Source organism: Monodelphis domestica, chromosome 5 (assembly GCF_027887165.1).
Source record: "Monodelphis domestica isolate mMonDom1 chromosome 5, mMonDom1.pri, whole genome shotgun sequence".
Lineage (NCBI taxonomy): Eukaryota > Metazoa > Chordata > Mammalia > Didelphimorphia > Didelphidae > Monodelphis > Monodelphis domestica.
Genome location: NC_077231.1, coordinates 179348213 through 179360377, shown reverse-complemented (window position 1 = coordinate 179360377; position 12165 = coordinate 179348213). Strand labels below are relative to the sequence as shown.

At 36.3% G+C, this 12165-nt stretch overlaps 1 long non-coding RNA gene across 1 annotated transcript; it reads left to right on the top strand.

The window, feature by feature from the left end:
• The first annotated feature begins 1541 nt into the window (after nucleotides 1–1541).
• On the top strand, nucleotides 1542–11887 carry LOC130454580 (uncharacterized). The gene is made up of 3 exons (XR_008912263.1): nucleotides 1542–1634; nucleotides 8370–8605; nucleotides 9573–11887. It is a non-coding gene; the product is annotated as an uncharacterized LOC130454580 (long non-coding RNA).
• Nucleotides 11888–12165: the final 278 nt, after the last annotated feature.

Genomic DNA, 12165 nt, shown 5'->3' with positions numbered 1-12165 from the left:
AGAAAATGTTAATGATGAAAATTAAACTTAAAAGGGTATTATATGTACTCCCCCCCAGAGAGCTAGTTGATAAATATTTAACAGCACATCCCATTTATAACTCACAATTTCTGCTACCCCAAAATAATGAAAACTCGGCCTCCAAGTAATGATAATCTTCTCTGAAAGTAGGGATTATTTTTTTTTTAATCTGTATACTCAATAGCTAGCTAACACACTGCCTGGCACAAAGTGGATTTTTCATGTTTAATATGCTTAAAGTTGAACTTTTAATTAAATGTTTATGTATGAGTTAATTGATTAATGGATTAATAATCTACCATTATTGGGGCAACTTTATGCATTAAAGATACCACTCAAACAAATACAGCCCTCCCCAGTTTTTCAGCAGTTGAGACCTATGTCTAGTCTCATGAAAATACATACCACTGAATCTAAAAGATTGACTGATATAACCAAAAGTATCTGATGTGTAAGGGTTAAAAGGGGTTATTTTTTTTTGAAGGGTTGGACTTGATTGTTTAAGAGTGTGGTCACCAGGAATTTAATTAATTCCAAAGAGATTCATTTACAATTTATTTACAAATTGTAGAAAGAGTGAAGTAAGAAATCAGAGAGTGGATAAGGTAAGATATCTAGCCTAAACACTAAGTAATTTATCTCTGCCCATCCCCCCAGCAGGGAGAGTTAGTTTCAACCAGCCTCAGCAAAGCTGAGGACCTGGGAAGTTTCTCAAGAGGATAGGTCTTTCCTGAGGCTGGTCTCTTCAGAGAAAAATCAGCAGTTAAGAGTCAGATTTAACTTACCACATGTCAGTTAAGTCAGGAACAGGGTCTCAGGTCCAGTCAGCAGATCCTTCTGCCCCTCTTCACCAGCCTTAACTCAAAAGCATGAAGAATTGAATTCCTTCAGGAAGTTGTTACTCCCTTTTAAAGATATTTTCTCTTGTGTTATTTCCTGTGTATTCACCTAATTTTATGTCTACCACTCACAGTTGATGCTCTGCTCTAGGACTGCTCAGAAGACAGTCAGTTGATTCCGATTCATCACCAACTATTGCACACATGGGTCACAGACCTCCCACTCAGTGATTAAGTGGGATGTTTACACTTTTGATGATTAGATCTAAAAATGGGCAGATCAACTTTATAGTAGGATGTTCTAAAAATAGTCAGGGGTTACAATTTAATCTTCACAATCGGGGGAGAGTTAACTAATTTCATTGTTATAATCAAGTGAGAGTTAATTTTAATCTTCACAGATGACTCCCGTCATTATCCCAGAAAGTGGACAGAGATAAAATCATAGAGTCATAAAAAACTTCCACATAAAGAGCTCCCATAACTACTATGGTTAATCTCTCAAAATTTGAATAACCCCTACCAGACTGTCCAATATTATAAGAAAATAGAGGGGTAAGCCAACTCCAGGGCTGTGGTGGTATATTGGTTCCAAGGCTAATTCCCACAATTGAGTGCACTTTTCTAGAGATGACATTAGAAGTTAACTTAGCTGGTACAGTACAGAGGCTAAATCTGACCTCAATTCTCCTCATTACAGATTCTTCTAATTTTAGTGTACTCTTCTGAGAGAAATGGGATTGGGGGTAAGGAAAAGTTTCAGACAATATGGAGGTAAGTAAATGACAAAAAGGTTAATAACAGATTCCAATTTACTATGGCTTAACCCTCAAGTCTAGTTTCTCATTCCAGTCTATTTCACCTCAGACTACTAGCTCTCTTGACCTCATTAATAGAATCATGAATTTTTAAAGCTCAAAGGTACATGATACATTATCTAGTCCTCATAGGATAACAGAATTTGGGGAGCCTGACACTAGAGATCATCTCATCTGTAAGGGGTAAAAGTAGGGGGTTTTGACTAATATATTATCCTTATGGTCGCCAGGGATTAATTCAAAACCCAATAAAAATACTTAAGTCAGTTTGGGAATTTTATTGTGGTTTAATTAATATAGAGGGAAAGAATTAAGAAGAAGAGAGGGGGGAAAGGGTATAAGATTCTCCAGCCTAGCCTGAGCCAAGGGGAGTTCAGAGACCTTCCAGTCACAAGGCCTCCTCCAAGATGAGGGGCCTCATAGGAGGATGGCATTTTTAGGAAAGGTAAAGGAAAAAAAGGAATCAGCCTAAACTCCAAGAGAGCTCAGGGAAGATGCCTCACCTGAATCACACTACTAAGATTCTCCCAGTTACCTCATCAAGAACGCTCACCACCAGACCCAGCCAAAAGCTGCAGGAATGCCAAGGTGTCTCCACTGCCCAAGAGAGCCAGAGCTACCTCTCTGCAAAAAAAGAAAGTGGAGAGAGGAAATGACGTGAAATATAGACCATTTTTTACATCACTTCCTCTGTCTCACTTGTACCAATCTTAACTTAAGCTTGACTTAAGACAGCCCAGGGGGTCTGTCAGTTGTTTCTGATTAGTCATTTGCTAGCACATGTCTGTCATAGGCCATCCTTTCCAACACTTAATCCTTAAGTAGGGGTGTAGACATTCCTGTTTGTTAGACTAAGCAGGGTGGAGTAAATCTAAAATTCACACATCCAAGTCCAACTCCATCATTTTTCTGATACAAAATATAAAAACCTGGGACCCAAAGAAATGAAATTACTTCCCCAAGGTCATGAATCTAGAAAGTAAAATAGCAGAACTAGAATATGAACCTAGGTCTTCTGATTTCAGTACTCTTTTCATCACACCATACTGCCTTCAACTCCTTTACTTTGCATAAGAGGAAATCAAGCCTAGAGATTAGATTATTTTTCAAAAAAGTTACAAATTAGTGACAGAACTGACATTGGAATCCTAATTCCCAATCCAGTGTTCTCTGAAATACACCATGCAATCTCTCAATCTCAATCCCATTTTCTTTTCTCCCAGGCTTGAGGAAGAAGTTCCTGCTTCCAACATCGCTTCTGTTGTCACCTAACATCCTAAAATGATTACACTTTATTTCTTCTGCAATTCCAGTCATTTTTTATCTCTTCTATTTTGAGTACAACGTTCTCATAACAATTCTCTATCCTAAGGTCCAGTTTTTCAAATGTGTCCTTTTGCAACACCCCCTTGAATTAATTTATCATTCATTCCTTTATCCCAAGCAGATTTCTTTCTTTAACAATTCTCTCCCACTAGATACATTCACACTTCCTAAATTTGTAGTCATCTCTCCTCAACTCTGCCTTATTATAAAACTCTCATGTCTCAAACTTCTATTTTCTTAAGGCGCTCTTGACTGTCACAACCATGGACATGTTCGATTCAAACAGTGGGAGATCTTTAAGTGGTTATTTTGTGTGGTTCACTTCATCACTATCCAGTTAGAAAACTGTGAACATCTGAATATAACTCAAGTTTAGATATTTCTGCTGCTCACCACACAAAAAAGAAACAGGCAAAGAACAGCATTAAAAAAACAAAATATTTAATTAGGACAAAAACTAATAATAAAACAACAAAAACCAATCTTGGCCTCATTCCCATATGAACATAGTTCCATTTCCCTTTTCTGTCAGAGTAATTTGGAACTGAAACCTTACCCCCAACTCAGTATTCCTAGAGGAAATTACACATGCAAAGTCTTAGCAGCCCAATTATACTCCTGGATGGTAAAGGGTCATGTCTATGTCTATCCAATCCCTTCCTTCTGGACTACAATCATCACCAATATAGCTCCTGCTTGGCTTGTCTGAGGCCCTACTCTCAGCTTTTCTCAGCTATTCCACAACCAGGAGGTCTCATTCCCCTGCTCTTTTTTGAAACAGCCATTATTATCAAAACACCACTGCCATTATCATTCATCAAACATTCCTTCTCTCTTGCTCTGCCTGGTCTCCATGTCCCCCATCTTTTTGCTCTTTCCCCTAAATTTTCCTGGTATAAAGAATTCACAACACAGATACACATCTTTCCCAAGATCTGAAATTCTGATTCTCCCAATGACTGTTCCTGCTCTGGGTGCAAGCATCATGAGGAATGTAGTCCTTCTTAAACACTTATGGTGACATATTTATCATCATAAGGTTAAGTTTTCATATAATGTACATATAACACAGATATTTATCACAGGTTATTTATCAACTAAGCAGTGAGAGATTGTGCTTTGTCATACAATCTAAAATAAAATAAACATACAATAGCTTACAGGATAATTCTCCTAAATTCATATGAAATGGAAGAAAAAAACAACTGAGTTTTTCACCTTTCTCTCCTATTTCAAGTCCTTGTATGGATAGATATAATTACTATGTTAGTTTCTCACATTCCATCTAACTGAGGTCAAAATTATAAGGAAATCAATCAGGTAAGTGCTGAAGCCCTTTTAATTAATAGAATAAATAATCGGAAGCAAATAAATTAACTGATCAAAAATAGCTATCATTGCCTTTTTTCAAATGGCAGCCTTTTTAACCATGGTTAGTCAGTATTACCTATGAATATGGAATGCCAGCATTTCTCCAAACCCTTACAAACCACTTTGAGGGCATTCTGTATAAATAGCCGATAAATTTCTTCCTCTCTTACTCCAAACCCATGTGAATAAATCCTATTAAAAGTAATTCACCTAACCATCATTAAGAAGATAATCCTATCTGGCCTACATGCCTAAATTCCATTTATTTTTTTAACAATAAAACTGAGATGCATGCTTCTTTGGGGAACCAAAAAATAAAAAGGGGGAAAAAAAGCACAGGTGCCAACAGAGATAATGCTGCCTTTATTGCTATTTCTTTTATAACAAACATGCAGTAGTTTGCTTTTCATTGCAACTAATATCTACACAAGAGACATCCTTTCATCTTTCTAATAAATAGCAGTTAGACAAGATTTACTAAGAGTTTTTTTGTAGCTGAAGTTTTAGGAAATGAAAATACACTCTGACTTTTATCTAAATGAAGGTTCTCAATCCCCTTATAAGTTGAAAATTATAGTACTAGGAATGTGGGTCTAAACCACAGTGAAACAGCAACCCTGCGTCAATCTGAAATAGCTCTAGAAGGTCTAATCCAGAACTGTGTCTTCTCTAGGACCCCAGAAAGTGAGAGCAACTTGAGTGTTGAGGCCAGGTTTGAGTACCTGGGGATCTAAGAAAATAATAATTATAAGAATAAGAATAAGAATAACACATTACCTTTGTACAGTAATTTAATGTTTATAAAATACTTCCATTAAAAACAGCTTTGTGTGGTAGGTAAGATATATATTATTATACTCATCTTGCAGATGAGGTCATTTGGGCTAAGAGATTAAATGATTTGTCTATAACAGCCAGTAATTACAACTAGGTCTATTACAAATTTAGGGCCAAAAGGAACCATATTGATTAAGTGATTTACCCAAGGTTAGACTGCTGATAAATACAAAAGGCAAGACTTGAACCCAGGTCTTTCTTACTTTATTCTGCTACAATACTCTCTTCCTTGAGCCTCCTAATTCTTCATCCTTTTCAATAAACCATGATGCATCATTTTGATGTTATAAGACTATAGGTAGAGTATAGTCTTTATAGTATATAGAGAGAGACTATAGACTATAAGGTCTACCTTGATAAGTCTGAATAAGCCCCAGAATAACTTTAGTATTCTCAGGGATCTTCACCTAAAGACTTTAATATCTACCTAGAGTCCCTATGAATGAATGAATGCCTACTGTGCAATTAAGTCCATTTTTACAAATAAGGAATTAGAAGGCAATAAAGAAGTCAATTTTTGTTCCTGCATCTCCAGTGCCCTACAGAATCACAAGCCCTGTGATTTCATCAGTGAAATTTCCCATACCCGTGCATAATAGCAACTCCTCTAACAATTATAAATCAATGAATGAATGAAATGCATTTCTGTAAGCCTCCCTTTGTACCAGACACTGTGCTAATCACTGAAGATACGAGTGCAAACAAAGACAGTTATTTGATATCCTATTCTATTTTATTCTGTTCTACAGTGTAAACATATATGAAGCACCTACTATATTGCTCTCATCCTATTCTGCTGTATGTCTCTTCAATAATTTTCTCTGATTTTCAAGTTCTTCTTATCTAGGGGTTCCTTCCTTCTACCTATAAACAACTCAAGATCCCCCTTGTTTTTAAAAATCCTTGATTTCCCATCTTGTCATCCTATAGAACTTCTTTGAAACAGTCAAATGCCTAGAAACGAGTTGTCTTTATTTGTTGTCTCCACTTCCTCATGTCCTACTGACTTCCCAGTCTCTTACAATCTGCCTTCTGACCCAACTACTCAAACAAAAATATCCAAGGTCACCAATGATCTCTTAGCTCCCAACTCCACTAGCCTTTCATAGTCCTCATTCTGTGAGAACAAACTGATAAGAATTCCATTCTCAGTCCCAAAACTGCTACACTAAGAATGGTAGACATCACAAATTCTAATATGGTTTGATATGGATAATAGTAAAAAGTACCCTGGTCTTGGAATCAAAAAACCTGAGCACTCTATCATTTCCTAGTCATGAGGCTGGGCATATTACTTAACCTATCTGAGCCCCATCTCCCCATAAGTAAAAATAAAACTGGGGGGGGGGGAGGGACTGTTTTCATTATTTCTATCACAAGAAGGTCACAGGATCCAAAGGATATAAAGAAAGTAAAGTGCTTTGCAAGCCTCAAAGAGCTATAATAATGTAAGTTATTATTATGGATGCAGCATATATTTTCTCCTAAAAAATATAGGCTCACTGGGGGACCACAATAAAATGTTGTCATAGCAATAAATTCAATTGTTACTGTTCTTCCCCCAGGCAAAACTAAACTCCAAAGGAATATGTTTTTTGGAAGGAGAAAAAATTAAAGTGACAGTTCTTTGTACAATACTTGGTATTTCAGTACTACTATTACATGGGTACTCCCTCTCTCCCCTTACCAGCATATATCAGGCCAAGTGTTATAGACTTCTGCTGAAACAGCCATCAGGCCTTGGGCATGATGACCAGAGCTTGTAATCCTTGCTTTGGGGGAGGCTAAGATTGGTGAATTGCTAGAGCTCAGGAGTTCTAATTTATAGAGTCCTCTCAGCTAACCAGGTTTCTGGCTGAAAATTACATCAATGGCATAACTGATCAAGTGAGCCCCTATGAATGAGGGGCCATCAGACTGCCTAAGGAGAGGCCAAAGTAAGAGATAGGAATTTGAAGATTTCATACCTGTTGGTGGTGGGCCCGTGAATGGTCACTGAACTTCCAGATTAAATGGAAACAAAAGGTTTTAAGAACAACTGAATTGAATTAAACTGAATGGAGAAAAAAAAGATAAAGAAAAGAAATAGGGAAGAAGAGAAAAGAACAGTTATGAATCTGTACTATACTAAGTGTTCTACAAAAATTATTTCATCAGGGGGCAGCTGGGTAGCTCAGTGGATTGAGAGCCAAGCCTAGAGACGGGAGGTTCTAGGTTCAAATCTGGCCTCAGACACTTCCCAGCTGTGTGACCCTAGGCAAGTCACTTGACCCCCATTGCCTAGCCCTTACCTTCTGCCTTAGAGCCAATACACAGTATTGACTTCAAGACAGAAGATAAGGGTTTAAAAAAAAATTATTTCATCAGTATAGTACAGTGGCAGAGAGACCAAAGGAAAAGATAGTTTTATGAAAGAGGAAGAGCCAAATGCTCCAAAATGAGAAAGAAAAATTATAATGGAAATTGGGGCGGGGTGAGGGGGAATCTATTGAAAAAGTGCCTGGGAAATCCCTGATGGCCTTAGTCAGATTGCAGTTGATTAAGAAGTGAGAAAATAAAACAAAATAAGGTCCACTGTTTAAGAAGTTTATCAGTAAAAGGAACAGAAAAAGAAAATAGTTGAAAAGGTCAGCTGGTAAAAAAAATGTTTTGTTTTTCCAAAGTAGGGAAGAATTATGCTTGTTCATTAATTAGGGAATGACTAACCAAGTTGTGGCAGGTGATTGTGATGGTACACTGTTGTGCCATTAGAAAAGATGAGGTTAATTTTGGAAAAACATGGAAAGGCCTACATGAAATTATAGAGTGAAATGAGAAGAACCAAGACAACATTTTATACAGCAACAGAAATATTGTTTAAAGAATAACTTGTGTTTGTCCACCTCCAGAGAGAGAACTGATAAACAGTAATAAGTGAGACATAGTTTTATATATACATATATCTTTTTGTCAAATGACACCTTCTCTAATGGGAGGAGAGGAGGAAGAGAGGGTGTTAACTGGATATTTTAATGTAACAAACAAATTAATTAATTTTTAAAAATAACATAGCTACCAAGACAAGCTAAAGACATCCTATGCTACACTGAAAGAGGCATTGTTTCCAAAACGAAGGAAGTCCTGCTCTAGCCTGCCCTAATCAGAGTATTGCATTTAGTTTTAGGTACCTCATTTTAGAAGGAACATTAACAAGACAGTTGCCAGAGGAAAGTTACCAGGAAAATGAGATAACTGGAGACTATGCCACATGAGAAGAGAATGAAAGAACTGCCACCTGACTGCTTGTGAGGGGGGAGAAGGAAGGAAGTATCATGGGTGACTGGAAACTATACCATATGAAAACTGTCTGAAGAAACTGAGGATGTTTAAACTGGAGAAGAAATGGGATAAATGGTAGCTTTTCAAGTATTTGAAGGGTTGTTTTGTGGAATGATGGTAGTGGTGATGATGATGATGATGATGATGATGATGATGATGATGATGATGATGATGATGATAGCAACAATAACTATGATAATTGCCCTGCTTGACACCACAATCCCCAAAGCAGGACTAATTGGATGGAAATATAAGAAACAGATTTGGGTTGAATATAAGAAAAAGCTTCTTTAAAATTAGAGCTGTCCTAAAGTGGAATTATAGCCTTAAGAGATAATAGTTTTGGGGCACCTAGGTAGTATAGTGGATAAATATCCTGACTTGGAGTCAAGAAGACTTGGGTTCAAACCTGGCCTCAGATATTACCTAGCTGTATAACCTTGTGCAAGTCACTTAACCCTGATTGCCTAGCCCTTGTTGCTCTTCTGTCATATATATATATATATATATATATATATATATATAAACTCTTACTTTCTGCCTTAATATCAATTTTATATATGTGTGTGTGTGTGTGTGTGTGTGTGTGTATATATATATAGAGAGAGAGGGAGAGAGAGAGAGAGAGATAAAAGAGAGACAAAGAGAGATATAGACAGAGAGAATAATTTCCCCACCACTGGAGTTCTTCAAGCATAAGCTGGATGATCTACTTGTCAGGGATTCCATCTAGGGAATGATTGTTCAAGGGCTGAATACATAATCAGGTTTGGGAAGGAGATGAGGCAACTAAAAGTGTTAAGTGATATAGATAGATCAAAAAAGTTGAAAACTGACAAATAGTGTAGTAGGAATATTTTATATCTATAATGACTAAGTTTAGCGAGAGAATCTTTGAGAAAATGCTCCTTACTCTACTCCTTGCAGAGATGGGGACTCTGGGTGTGGAATATCACATATGCCATAACATATAATTAATATATTTCTAAGCTACTTCCCCAGCTCCCATCCCAATTTCTTTTTAATTTTTTTTTTTTGTTAGAAAGGCCAGTTGGGTGGAGGAAGGAAGAAGGATCCATTTGAAAATGAAGATAATGGGGGGAAAAACAAATGACATCAATTAAAGAAAATTTAAAGAAAAAGCACAGTAGGCACTTCAGCATGTTTGTTGAATCGAACTCCATTGGCAATTAGAAGGTAATAGGTGACCTTGGGAAGAACTGTTTCAGTAGAATGGTAGGAACAGAAGCCAGATTGCAGAGAGCTGTTGAGTGAGTGAGTGGGTGGTGAGAAAGTGTAGAGTTTTGTTCTACAATAGGATTTTGTACTTTACAAAAGGATTCACCATAGGATTCCCTCCACATGTCTATTAAAAACCTGCTTCCCTCTAGCAAAACAGAAGGCAGCCCACTCCCTATAGCAACAACCTTTCTGGAGCTGTGATATCTCAGCATTATTATTTACTTGATTTCTTGACACTCCTACCCACCTCCAAAAAAGTGCTTTCTTTTTTTTTTTTTAACAAGTGAAACAATTGATTTTGTGCTGAGAATTTCCCAGCATCCTGCTACATAATAGAATACTCCTGGATTTCTGGAGTTAAAAAGCATTGCCCCCTACACATATAAGATCTATGTGGTAGTATGTTAGATGAGGGATTATGATATGTTTGCTTCCACATTTTTCCTTTGAACAATCTCAGAACAAAGTCATCTAAATTAGGTTCATAACCGTCCAAGACTTTGGTCTAACTATCCATACAGGAAAAAAAAAGAAGGCTTATTGTCCACTTTGGTTTGTGGTATGAGGCTATGATGTACTAATAACAATAATAATATGAAGAAGAAAAAGAACTAGCATTTTTATAGAATTTAAAGTGCTTTTCTTGTGTTGATTCAATTGGTCCTCACAACAACCCTGTGAGGTAGGTGGTATTATTATCCTTATTTTGCAAATGAAGAAACAGATTGAGAAAAGTTAAATGACTTGCCCAAAGTCCAACATCTGGTATGTGTCTAAATCAGAATTGGAACTTAGTTTTTTCTAACTCTAAGTTCATCATTCTAGCCACTGTGCCTCCCACCTGCCAGATCTATAACTTGATAGTCAACACATTGTTGATTTTGACCTCTGGATTTTTGATGATTAGGCCCAGAATTGAAGAGGAGGTGAATGGGCTGGATAACATTTGGTACATTGTATAGCTCACCATAATAGAGATTTGCAATAATACATTTCTGTTTTACAATGTGGTAATGTTTGTATTATTTGGTGCTTAAGTTCAGAATAAAAATAAACCCAATTGGAAAGATGTGTTAGGCTTCTAACAGTCCCAAGCTACAAACACCTATCTTTTTTTTAAACATCCGTATTCTTCATAGGATCATAGATCTAGAGTTGGAAAAGAAGTCCAATTCAACTCCTCCATTTTATTCATGAGGCATCTGAGGCTCAGGAAAATAAAGGAACTTACCCAAAAATCACAATAGGTAAATGCCAGAAGTAGGATTTGAACCCAAGTCTTTTAATTCCATAATCAGTGACCTTTTCCTAGTACTACCTATCTTTCAAACCATAGTTTTTAAAGGATTAAAGTTACCATTCCCAAAAAGGCAATGGAGAAGTATGAGTTTGGGTGTGAGCTTTCTACAGCATATTACCAATAAAGAACTGTTCAAAATCAATGTAGCTATGTGACTGTAAAAGGAATTGGTCTAGTAATGTAAGGAAAGTAAAAGGCAATCAATGGGCATCACACATGGGTATACCATTGTTATCTATTCCGTGTTAAATAGTTTTAGAAGAATTCTTGCATGTTGGGTAGATTCCTTGGTGAGAGGCAGAGGGAAAAGAAATTAATGGGAAGAAATGGATGAGGATGAAAGAGTATAGGGAATGGATAAAGCATTGAAACAATTCTTCATTTTCTCTTTATTCATGGGAAGTTGAATGACAAAGAAGGATTCAATGTTTCATTAGTGTTGAGAATCTATATCACAGTTAGGAAACAATTTTAACCCCCTCCCAAAAAATTAGAAACATGAAAATTAAATGACAATATTAATACCAGCATGTAAGAATGAGACTAAAAGTTGCAATCATACTCCCTCAAGAATCATTGTATTTCTTTTAAAAAATTAATAGATGATATATCAGATTGCTTACCATCTCAGGGAAGGGAGAGAAGAGAGAAGATGGGAGAAAAAGAGAAAGTCTGGAACTCGAAAAAAATTTTTAATGAATGATAAAAATTGTTTTTACATGTAATTGGGGAAAAAATAAGACATGATTTAAAAGATAATAGATAAGAGTGAATCAGAAAAAAAAATCAAAACAAAGGTATTTTTTATCCATAAACTGACCAGAAAGAGTACTTAGAAGTGTTGTTTTCCTTTTAGTTCTTCTTAACTATGACAAATATTTGACATTAAAGCTACTAAGCATTCTTTCTATGTCACAGAAAGGTTTATTTCTAATTAGGTCACTTATTAGACATTTTGAAACTTTAACTTAACCACTAAATACAGGTTTGGGTTTGTTTTGTGTTTTTTTTTTTCATTTTGATGAGAATCAGATATTTAATCTAGCTCTTTAAGTCTCCACAAAATCATTTTATTAGTTGTTGTGGGGGAAGG